Source organism: Mauremys mutica, chromosome 3 (assembly GCF_020497125.1).
Source record: "Mauremys mutica isolate MM-2020 ecotype Southern chromosome 3, ASM2049712v1, whole genome shotgun sequence".
Classification (NCBI taxonomy): domain Eukaryota; kingdom Metazoa; phylum Chordata; order Testudines; family Geoemydidae; genus Mauremys; species Mauremys mutica.
In genome coordinates this window covers 117,958,991-117,970,952 of record NC_059074.1, presented here as the reverse complement: position 1 = coordinate 117,970,952, position 11,962 = coordinate 117,958,991, and the positions used below count along the sequence as shown (strand labels likewise).

General features: G+C 45.2%; 1 long non-coding RNA gene across 1 annotated transcript; it reads right to left on the bottom strand.

The window, feature by feature from the left end:
* Positions 1 to 5,419: 5,419 nt before the first annotated feature.
* LOC123365846 lies at positions 5,420 to 11,700 on the bottom strand. Its single transcript, XR_006577784.1, has 3 exons — positions 11,567 to 11,700; positions 9,920 to 10,145; positions 5,420 to 5,544 (listed from the first exon to the last, which is right to left on the bottom strand). It is a non-coding gene; the product is annotated as an uncharacterized LOC123365846 (long non-coding RNA).
* Between the last annotated feature and the right edge of the window lie 262 nt (positions 11,701 to 11,962).

The following is an 11,962-nucleotide window of genomic DNA, read 5'->3' as shown; positions in this document are numbered from 1 at the left end:
TTGATCTCCAATTGTTTCCTTAAAGGTGAACTGACAGGCTCAGCTTTTTGCAGATCTCCTGCTAGAGGTGAAGACATCACTAGCACCTAAAAAGCTGCATTCCCTTCGGGTTGGGATACCATCAACTATCGTACGGGGGAAACAGATCACTAAGTATAGGTCTTGGCAGGTAAAAAACGGAAATCATTTTTCTTAACATTGAGAGCCAGACCCTCAGGTGCTGTAAATTGGTGTAGCCCAGGGGTCGGCAACCTTTCAGAAGTGCTGTGCCAATCTTCATTTATTCACTCTCATTTAAGGTTTCGCGTGCCAGTAATACATTTTAATGTTTTTAGAAGGTCTCTTTCTCTAAGTCTATAATATATAACTAAACTATTGTATGTAAAGTAAATAAGGTTTTTAAAAAGTTTAAGAAGCTTCATTTAAATTTAATTTAAAATGCAGAGCCCCCCGGACCGGTGGCCAGGACCTGGGCAGTGTGAGTGCCACTGAAAATCAGCTCGCGTGCCGCCTTCGGCACACGTGCCATAGGTTGCCTACCCCTGGTGTAGCCAATGGCGCTATGGTGGTTTACACTAGCTGAAGATCTGGCTCCTATAGTTTTAATTGCTGACAGTTGACATTTTTAAGCCAAGATGTATAATGTGTTACTGATCTTTCAAACTTTTGAAACCTAGTGGAAAAAATGTCCTTTCAAATCTTGAAAATACTAAGAACAAAGCCAGAGAAAATGCTCAGGACCAGGTATTCTCATTTTCTGGAATAACAGTCAGTGTAATGATGTCTAGTAATGTCAACAGAGTGTGGCAAAAGAGATTATTTGTGAGCTTTTTCACCTCAAGAGCAGCAGTTCAAACCTAGTCTAAGTTGCTAGCTACAGAGAGTTGTTGTTATTGTTGAAAGAATGGTCTCATTCCAGTTCATAGCAAGTAGCATTCCACATCCATTTTCACAAATGGCACCTTTGTCTGAGTCCAGGGATTGAATGGGCATCATATCTCAATTACACGGTCATCTAGAAAGGTGGTCAGTCCATAGCACAGTCTCATATTGGTGGGGAAGCCTGTAATGTAATCTTTGTCATACCTTTTCTGTATATAAAAGGAAGTCTCCAGGGTTACCAACTCAGTGTCTTTCACCACCATGAAGTTCATTCATAAATATCTTGCAACCTTTGGTAAACCACTGCCGCCAAAAAAGTTATTAGATATCGTGGGGTGTGCTTAGGAAATAAAGCCTATATCACTTTTGACAGATAACAGAAACCCTGGCAAAAAGCAAGCATCACAGACAAAAAGTGATACAAAACTGCAGATGAAGACTGGATCGTTGCCATAGCTAATTAAAGATATCAATTAAGATGTGAAATCTTCCAATTATCTGAGATTGCTAATACTGATCCACCATCAGCCTGACTGCTTAAAAGTAGTGACAATAACATAAAAGGAACAAGCAATTTTATGTTAGTTGGATCAATGGTTTTTTGGTTACTTTTTGGAGGAGTGTGATGGGAGGGTATAGTGTTTTTTTATATATATATATATATATATATATAGTGTTAGGTTACTGCCAGGTTTGACCCACTTTAAAATGTAAATGTAGAGAAAGAAAGTGTTGCTATTTAAATTGTAGGTGAATAACAGCAGCCCTTTGGTTTTATAATGTGGTGCTATTTGAATTAGATATGTTACTGAATCAGACAAAATATGTATTTATGCATTGGGTTTCTTCAAAATTTCTGGTACAGTATTTAACAAGATGCAGGAAAAATAAACTGTAAGTCTGATCTTTTATTCCCAGGTTGTTTGTGACAGAGATTCAGCAATGCCCCGTGGTGAATGTGATTCATGTAAGGCATATGCAGTGGGTTCCGAGTTTGAAAGGAGTGCAATCAACAATCTCAAGAATAAGAGGTATCTTGACTCAAAAATGCTGATGCATGAATGAACACAATTCCCCGTGCACTGATTTACTGTTTAGGTGACACATGCACTGTAGCAACCACATCTAATCAAGTTCAGTGGCATTCACAAGCAAATTAAGTTGCAAAATCCCAGTAAATATTTATTTTTATTTTGCTAAAAATTTCCCTGTTCCAGTATTTTCATATTAGACATCTTCAACAAACTCATCCCTGGTGTATCTTTATTGAAGGCAATGGTGCTATGTCCAGGATGAATTTTGCTCTCTCTATTAACTTTTGAGGAAAATGTTTCTAAAATAGATAATGGTACTGTTCACTGTATGCATAGGAGCCATTCTAGTCAGGAAGAGCACTCGGAGGGTCTTGAGGAATGATTACTTCTCTGGCCTGAGGGCCCTCTCCCATGGAGTATAGCAAGGCTCTAATTTGTCATCTCTCATGTGTAAAGCACAGCGTTGGGGCCCTAGCATGCTAGGCAGTGTACAAATGCAACGTATGAGAGATTTCCTGCACTGAAGAGCTTACAAAGTGGGTCTTAGCAAAAATGGCCATTGCCTCCAATCATCTGCTCCTGGGTGACCAGATGTCCCGATTTTATAGGGACAGTCCTGATATTTGGAGCTTTGTCTTATGTAGGCACCTATTACCCTCCCACCTTCCCTTCCGATTTGTCACACCTGCTATCTAGTCACCCAATCTGCTCCTCTCTGCCTCCGGACAGCATAGGTCACTTCTACCTTCCCTGAGGGCAGCTTGGCTTCATTCCCCATGAAGAAAAACAAATATGATACCATGAGGTGGGGAAAAACAGACTTTCTAATGTGTCTGTTATAATCAATTTAATCTAATCTGGCACCACAAACTCTAAAATCCCTTAACCAGAATTATATGGGTGTTGCATGTTGTCACTACAGGGCAAAGTTAAGGTTATTGTATATGCTAACTGTGTATTTCTATATGTAAGCTGGTTTGGATGTCTTTTAAATTTAACTTTAACTCTGAATCTCTTGAGTGTATAGTGCTTGGTTTGGGGATAATTACAACACTGCTGTAGCGTCTCTTACCCTAAATTACTGATTTTCACTCTCAGTCCTAATGCTCTCTTTAGTGCGCTTCTTGACTGGGAATTATTACATCATTGTAATATTATAATTCAATGTTAATAAATAATAACAATGTTATTTATTTTCTGGCCACTGGTAAAATGATTTCTTTTCTGCTCCTTTGAGTTATCTGAAACTGATAGGTTTCATTAACCTCTCCAGGCAGACCAATACATTAGGTACTCCACCTTGACAGAAGAGGTGTGCTATGATCAGGGCTGGCTCCAGGCACCAGCTGAGCAAGCTCGTGCTTGGGGTGGCAGATTCCAAGGGCCAGCATTCCCTCCAATCCTTTTTTTTTTTGCTTCGCTGCTTCGGCAGCCCCCGCAGGTTTTTTTCTTTTTTCTTTTTGATTCGCTGCTCCAGCCGCTCTGTAGGGTACGGCAGCATGGAGGAGGGGAGCGCCTTGCTGGGAGTGGTGCCAGGTCTGTAGCAAGCCTGGCAGGGCAGCCCGTGTCCTTCCCTGCCCGCCGACCGGAGCCCTCCTGGCAGGCAGCGTGGCGAGTGCCTCGCTGAAGGAAGCCCTGGCCGCCCCCCTTCTCTCCCCCCCCCGCTAGCGGAGTGCACACCGCTAGCTGGGGTGTGCACTCCACTGCCTGGGGCACATCTGCAGGGCTGGGAGTCCCCCTGCAGCCACGCTGCAGGTTTTTTGTTTTTTTTTCCCCCTTCGCTGCTCTGGCTGCACTGCAGGTTTTTTTTTTTTTTGCTTGGGGCGGCAAAAAAGCCAGATCCGGCCCTGGCTGTGATCCTAGCATGTAGGAAATGGTGGTCAGCCCATGACCAAGGTATCACCTCCTCTTCTGTCATTTCCCTTCCCTGACTCAAAACTAGATCCGTTTGATTACCATTATCTTATCTTGCATAACTACAGATGCCATCATCGATCATTAAGTTGTTGTCTAACTCTTTTAAGAATCCAGGCACTGTATTTGACTCTATGATCAGCTGCAGCAGTGAAGCCCTTGAGGCCTATATTTTCAGAAGTGGCTAGTGATTTTTGTGTGTCCAACCTGAGACACTTTGAAGGGAGCTGATTTTCAGAAGGTGTTGATCAACTGCCCTTTGATAATCAGGCACCTTCAAAGTGTCTCAACGGGGGCATCCAAAAATCATTAGTCACTTTCGAAAATGTAGGCCAGTATTTCTAAATGTACCAGTTATTAATTTCATGTTGTGATCCTTTTTTTGTATATGGTGTAAAGTAAAATGGAGAAGCTAATCAGTTTTCACTATCTTTATTTATGGTATTAACTTCTATTTCTTATTCTTGACACTTTAAAATCCTCATAAGCTATAGTACATAGTTCCTCATCCTTCCCCCTCCTTTTTTCCTATTAGTCTCTATTAAATATGTAAGTGTGGTGTCCCAGGTTACTGAGAGCTCCTTAAATCAAGGTGCTAAGATTTGGTAGTGAGGCAAAAAACTAGGAGCTCTACTGATGATAACTGTGCAGTTTGAGTATCCATACAGCACTGACTGAATTCTTGGGGTCAGATCCTTGACAGCTCCTACGGGTGTTTTGTGCTGCTCTGGTACCACAAAGCAAACTTTAACTGGGCTTAAAGGGCCACTAGAAGACTCCCCTTATGTAGGAGAACCTTGGATAGGGCAGATCTGTCGTAGCAGCTCCTACACCATATGCAGACTGTTTTACCACATGCTGCGGGACCAGATTGGCACCCAGCAACCACAGGCTCTAAGGGATGGGGTTCAAAGGTAGCTAAAACCCATCTTTGATCCTGTAAGCCATGCTAAGTGCACAAATGTTTGACCCTCAGTCTATACCAGTATGCACTGGGCTCATGGTAAAACCTGGGGTGGATTATCTGGGGCAATCGCTCTTGTTTTTTTCAAAGTTCTGGTCAGGAAATTTTCAGGGAATGTCCCAAGGAGATCACAGTATTATTTTCATTACTATTAATTGTGGTAGCACCAGAAGCTTCAATCAGAATCAAGGGCTGATTGTGCAAAACACTGCATAAGGCACAATGCCTTGCCTCAAGGAACTTACAGTCTAACCATTTTTCCCTGTTTTCTTTTGACAATTTTAAGTATTTATCTTTCTGTGTAACACTGATTCCACTTTCTGTTTTCCCAAAGTATGTTTGCAGAGATGGATCCTTAAATACTACACCTTTAAGCAGGTACAAGAGAGCTTTATTTGTTTGCTTGTCATTTCAGCACTATGAGTTCAGTATCTGTATCACTGCCTTTGCCATACACAGTTATGTATCTCCTTTCCTTAATTCTTCAGGAGATACAGCATAATAAAAGCCTCAACTTAATCAAGAAAATTCAACATGTGCCACACAAGAGAGAGCATCAAGGTATAAAAAGAGAAAGCAAACAAACAAGCAGACTCTTGTGATGTCACATTAATGACAGATTTACTGCTGTGCTCTTAGGCTTTTTGGTGTGTGTACTGTACGACATTGTTCTGTGGCTTGTTTCCTTCTGCTGCTCAGCTCTGGAGGGTTAGCTGCTGCCAAGGGTGCTGCTGGGACACCAGCAGGTGTCTGAATAATTGGAATCAAAATTCTTTTAGAAGGAAGCAGTTCATGGAAAAGAAACCCACTTTTTTAGATTAAAAATATCCCTTTGCAGGTTCATTAGTAGCGTCAAATGTATCTCACTCTAGCTTAGAATAAAAATTAAGGTGCATAGAATAGTGGGACTGCTGAGCATGGGGTACAGACTAAAGATAATCTAAGTATGTCTAACACCCAAACACATACTTTGCCTCCGTTTTTAGAATGGGTAATGAGGAGCATGGGAGCAGTGGCAGAGTGGCTGTGATGGGGTATACAGATCCCACACTGGACAACAAGGGGTTAAGGACCTGCTCTGGTCTCAGCCAGTTCTACCCTGCCACAGCTGCCAGGCATGTACAGGCTGGAAGAGGAGCTTAATAAGAGAACAGAGCAGCTCACTGGTGGGCACACCAGGGAAGAGAACAGACCTTCAACTCTCAGCTCCTGAGGAGATGGCTGACTGAGAGTGGGAGCTTCCGTGACAACCACTGCCTGAAGGAAGAGAGGGATAGAGATTGATATAGCCTCAGAGGGAATCATTCCCCTCTATCTCTTATTAATTCAGTTTAATATTTTCAATAATAATCTTGACCTGAAAAGTGGGAGTATTCTAATAAAATTTGTGGATGACAGAGTTGGGAGGTATTGCCAATATGGATGAAGACTGGACTATCATACAAGGGGATTTGGATGCTCTTGAAAACTAGAATCTCTCTGCCGGGGTAGGTGGAGTCAGGCTTGGGTCGGCCTTCCCTCCAGAAGTTGAGAGGCAGGGCAGGAAGTACAAAAGGCGGAGCCCCTAGCTCAGTTGGAGCACAGCCAAGGAAGGAGACAGATGTGTCCTGCTTGCTGCTGCCCACCGACCCTGCTGCCGAGCCAGGCGGTGCCCTGGATTTGCAGAGGACTGAGGCTGGGGAGGAGCTGGTGGGACTGCCGGTGGCTGAGGACCCTGATGAAACAAAGGAGCCTGAGACCATGGAGCCTGATCTAGAACTCTGGTAGGAAGTAGCCCAAGGAAACCAGACTTTAGTTTGATGGTGTAGCGCCTTAACAGCCGGTCAGCGTGTTGCAGGAGGATCCCTGCTGACCCAGTGGTGGAACCTTCCTACTGTTAGGGCCCTGGGCTGGGACACAGAGGAGTTGGGTGGGCCTGCATCCACCTACCCTGCCGCAGCCTCCCCGCCATAGGCTATGAAGCCTGTGTTTGTCTGTCAGCTGCCAGAGCCAGGACAATAGACTGTTCACCAGCACAACCCTGCCTAAGGGTTAGCCCTATAGACGGTTTGCCAGTGTGCCCCTTCCTAAGAGTTAGAGCACATAGACTGCTTACTGACTCTACCCTGACGAGGGCCTAGGGTCTATTGACTGTTGGGAGTTAACCCTGTTATGAAGGCCAGGATACTATGCCTACTCTGCTAAATCCCCTGACAGTAGACTGCAATCCCGGCGATGTAATGAGGTGGTGTGGCCTCCCTCCGACCTAGAGAAAGAGGGATGACTGCACCACCACTACAGGGAGTTATAGAAATGGTATGAAATTTGGAAGATCATACACTTAAGGAATAAAAAGAATTTTTGCCGTAAACTGGGGCTTATTGGTTTGAAGCAACAGAGGAGAAAGATGTGGGTGTATTGGTTGATCATAAGATGACTGTAAGTTGCCAGTGGGATGTGGCAGTGAAAAAGGATAATGCAGGGGTTGGCAATCTTTCAGCAGTAGTGTGCCGAGTCTTCATGTATACACTCTAATTTAAGGCTTTGCGTGCCGGTAATACATTTTAACATTTTTTAGAAGGTCTGTACCAAAATCATCCTCAATACAGGGCAATAGGATCTTATGACACCCTACTCCAAGCTGTCATTCTCTGTCTTGTATGCAATCTCAGCAGCCTGGCAAGAGTGAGCTGTCATGAAACTTAGCAGCCCAAGCAACACGCTTGTTGCCCACCTCTTCTCAGGATAATGGATAAAAAGATCAAACCTTAAAAGCTAACTGTAATTACATAGCAAAAAACACAGTGTAATTACAATGTAATTATAAACTGCATTGAGAAACGTCACAGTGTTAGTACACTGTATTTTCCATACTTGGCTTCCAACAGAATATGTATTAAGAACACCAATGGGATGGTACAAAGTAAATCAAGCATCTAGTCAGCTTCTGATCATATGGCTCAGTAATAATGCATACTGAAAAGCAAATCCTTATTGTAATTGCTATGTAACTGCATTGTAATACTTAGCCTTATTATAAAGTTTGACAAAAAATAACTAAGGATATATCTGACATTTAAAAAACCTACTTGTCCTAGAAGAGTAGAATTCTGCAAAGCTGCTGTACGTACAAACACCTATCCATGTGGAAAAGAGAGCAGCAGGTAGTAGGATATGAAAACTATTTTCTTAAATGGCACCGCAAAACTGAGTGTTGAGTGATTTATGATAGGTTCTCTCTAAGTGAAACTCTCTCCTACCACACTGTTAGTTTATACAACTCATTTGCTTTGCATTTTATGAACTAATTTGTGCTGACTTCTCCTTCAAGATGGTGCCTGGTCTTGTGTTTTGTTGTTATTTTTTTTTCTCTCTTTCTTTGGGAAACATCCCTTCTTCTGTGTTTGCTAGGCCTAATTCCAATTCTCCAGCTGGTGTGACTACATTGGAGTGACTCCTGATTTACATCGGCATAAATCAGGTCAGAGTCTTTTGTTCAGGGCATAACACCTGTAGAAGGAGTTACTCGTGTTGATGAGATAGTCTCCTAGAAAAATAATCCCATTGGAAGTAATCCAGTTGAAAGAGGTTTTGTTGCATACTTTTAAAATGCTATTTCTTGCTGACAACTGATGAATGTCTATGGGAGCTGCTCAGCCCACTGCCACTCTGGGGTTCCCGTTGCTGGCCCCGTTGGCACGCGTGCCGTAGGTTGCTGACTCCTGGGCTAATGCAATCCTAGCATGCATCAGGTGAGATATTTCCAGGAGAGGTAGGGAAGTGTTAGTACCATTGTACAAGACACTGGTGAGACCTCATCTGGGAATACTATGTGCAATTCTGATCTCCCATGTTTAAGAAAAATGAATTCACACTGGAACAGGTGCTGAGATGGACTACTAGGATGATCAGAGGAATGGAGAACCTATCTTATAGGAGGATATATCAAATGGATATAAACTGGACACAAACAAGTTCAGTCTTGAAATTAGATGAAGGTTTCTAACCATCAGATGAGTGAGGTTCTGGAGCAGCCTTCCAAGAGGAGTAGTGGGAGAAAAAATATAATTAATTTCAAGACTGAGCTTGATAAGTTTATGGAGGGGATGGTGTGGTGAGGTTGCTAACAATGGCATATGGCCCATCCGCAACTGCTGTTAGCACAAATCTCCAGTGGTTGGAGATGGGACACTAGATGGGGAGCTTTCTGAGTTACTACAGAGCATTCTTTCCCAGGCGTCTGGCTGGTGGGTCTCAACCACATGCTCAGGGTCTAACTGATCACCATATTTAGGGTTGGGAAGGAATTTTCCACCAGGTCAGATTGACAGAGACCCTGGGGTTTTTCATCTTTCTCTGCAGTGTGGGCATGGATCACTTACGGGCTTGAACTAGAGTAAATGGTGGATTCTCTGTAACTTTTGAAGTCTTTACATCAAGATTTGAGGACTTCAGTAACTCAGCCAGAGGTTATGGCTATTACAGGATTGGGTGGGTGAGGTTCTGTGGCCTGCAATGTGCAGGAGGTCAGACTAGATGATCACGATGGCCCCTTCTGGCCTTTAAGTCTTGGTCCAAATTGCAATTATTACAGTCTGTAGCTAGGTCAGCACAATGTGTGATTTCAAGAGTCATGTCATGTTGGCTGATGGAAAGCGAAGGCCATTTTTTATAGAAACCAAAAGTCAGTTCCTGAGTAATTGTCCACAGCACAAATCTATGCCACAATTTAGCACAATAGGCAGCTTTGCACAGGAGAAGCCCAGGGTTGGAGTACCAGGAAATGTCATGGCAGAACTCCTTGGGAGATGCTTGTACGGCATCTGTACACATTATGCCACATTATGCCACATTTTGTGCCAGTGCACAAAAATTCTAAACCGAAATATATGCATATAAAAAGTGGTTTTTATAAACACTGCTTGCCCACGATTGTTTGTTTCTAACAAAACAATTGACTGCTACATCATAGAATCTAATGGAAATGGGTGTCTTTTGCTATTTGGACATCCAGCAGCATTGAGGAATCCAATGGAGGAATCTTGGCCTGCAGAACTGGAGCCAACAGTCTGAGGACTGGTGCCCTTGTTAGTGGGGGGATATAAACAGAGGAGGCAAGTTCTTCACTGCAGTTCCTTTTTCCTACCTAAATCACCTCAGTCTTGCATGGATTCAGGTTTAGTATCTGCTCTTCATTCAGGTGCCAGTTACAGGTAGGCATTGTAAGAGCTGGGAGATGATGCTGTTTACGTTGGATGTAAAAGAGATGCTGTCTGCTTGTTGACATGTCACCCCATGTTGTCTCACCGTCTCTCCAATGGTTTAATGCCATTATTGAGTAACATGCAGGAGAGGATTGTGCTTTGTGGGAACTTGGAGAGGGAGGAATAGAATCATAGAATCTCAGGGTTGGAAGGGACCTCAGGAGGTCATCTAGTCCAACCCCCTGCTCAAAGCAGGACCAAACCCAACTAAATCATCCCATCCAGGGCTTTGTCAAGCCTGACTTTAAAAACCTCTAAGGAAGGAGATTCCACCACCTCCCTAGATAACCCATTCCAGTTCTTCACCACCCTACTAGTGAAAAATAGTTGACTATAATGACCTTTTGGGTCCATGGGTAGCAGGTTTGTAGAAATTTTGGTGGTGCCCAGAACCTGCCCCCCCCAAACTCTGCCCCCCACCTGCCTAAGGCTCTGGGAGGGACTTTGGGTTGGGGGAGGAGGTCTGGGGTGAAGGTCCTGGGATGGGGATTAAGGTGAAGGAGGGGTGCAGGCTCTGGGATGGAGTTTGGGTGCTGGGTGCAGGCTCCGGGCTGGGGCAAGGGGTGCAGGCTCTGGGACAGCATTTGGGTGTAGGCTCTGGGCTGGAGCAAGGGGTGGGGGTGCAGGAGGGGGTGAGGGGTGCAGGCTCTGGGAGGAAGTTTGGGTGCAGGCTCTGGGAAGGAGTGTGGAGGGCTGGGGTGCTGGCCCTGGGTTGGGGATTAGGGTGCAGGGTGCAAGCTCTGGGATGGAGTTTGGGTGCTGGGTGCAGGATCCGGGCAGGGGATGGGGGTGCAGGCTCTGGGACGGAGTTTGGGTGAAGGATCTGGGCTGGGGGTGGGGGCATAGGAGGGGGTGAGGGATGCAGGCTCTGGGAGGGAATTTGGGAGTGCAGATGGAGGGGTGCAGAGGGAGGGGGTGCATGCTCTGGGAGGGAGTTTGGGGCTAGGAGGGGGTGCAGGGGTGAGGGCTGTGGGGCTGAGGATGAGGGGTTCATAATGAAGGAGGGGTCTCAGGGCTGGGGCAGAGGATTAGGGTGCAGGGGGATGAGGGCTCTGGCTGGGGCTGGGGTTAGAGGGGTTTGGGGCATTGGAGAGGTTACGGGCTAGGGCAGAAGGGCAGGGTAAGGGCAGCCTGCCCTGCCATTAGTGAATGGGGGCACTAGGACCCTGAAGCAGCGGTTGATGCCAGGAGCCGGCAGAGCAGAGTCAGCATGAGCTGCAGGCTCCGGGGCCCGGGGGAGGTGAGCAGGGGGCAGCAAGTGGGAGCTGGGGGACACTCGGGGGAAGGAGCATGGGGGCAGCAGGTGGGGCCGGGAGAGAGCCCCGGCCCCAAACATTGGTGGAGCCGGGCTCCCGGGCTCTGAATACTGCTGGAGCCCAGGCACCACGAGTGTATATAACTCGCCGCCCCTGTTTGGGTCAGGTCTCAGAGGAGGACCTGAGTCATGTGGGATGGGACTGTAGTACATGGTGATAAAGGGTAATAGATGTCAGAAAGGGAAGGCCAGCGGGATGAGGATGATCACTTACCTTGTCAGTGGACTGGAAGTATCATCCACCAGAGCAACATGTTCTGTGTTTGTACTATGTGCTGGCCTCAAGCCAGAGTGAGAGGGATCCTGGATGCTAGCAGCTGATAGGTGGCAATGAAAACTGTTTTTTCTAGCATCTCAATTAGCTTGCTTAGAAATGGAGCATTCGTTCACAAGGGCTCTAGAATCAAGTGATGGTTCCATTAGGCGGGTGGGATTATTGCATGTTTTAAAATGGTCCCACTTATCAAAGTATGTGTTGTCAGTCTCTGTGAGTAGGGGTCCCTTGTGATCTCTGCTCTCTTTATCATCCAGGAAGAGGAGTAACAAAAGCATTCGCATTTTTGTCTGTCATCTGCTGAAAGATGATCTTAATGACCGGCACGCTGTATAA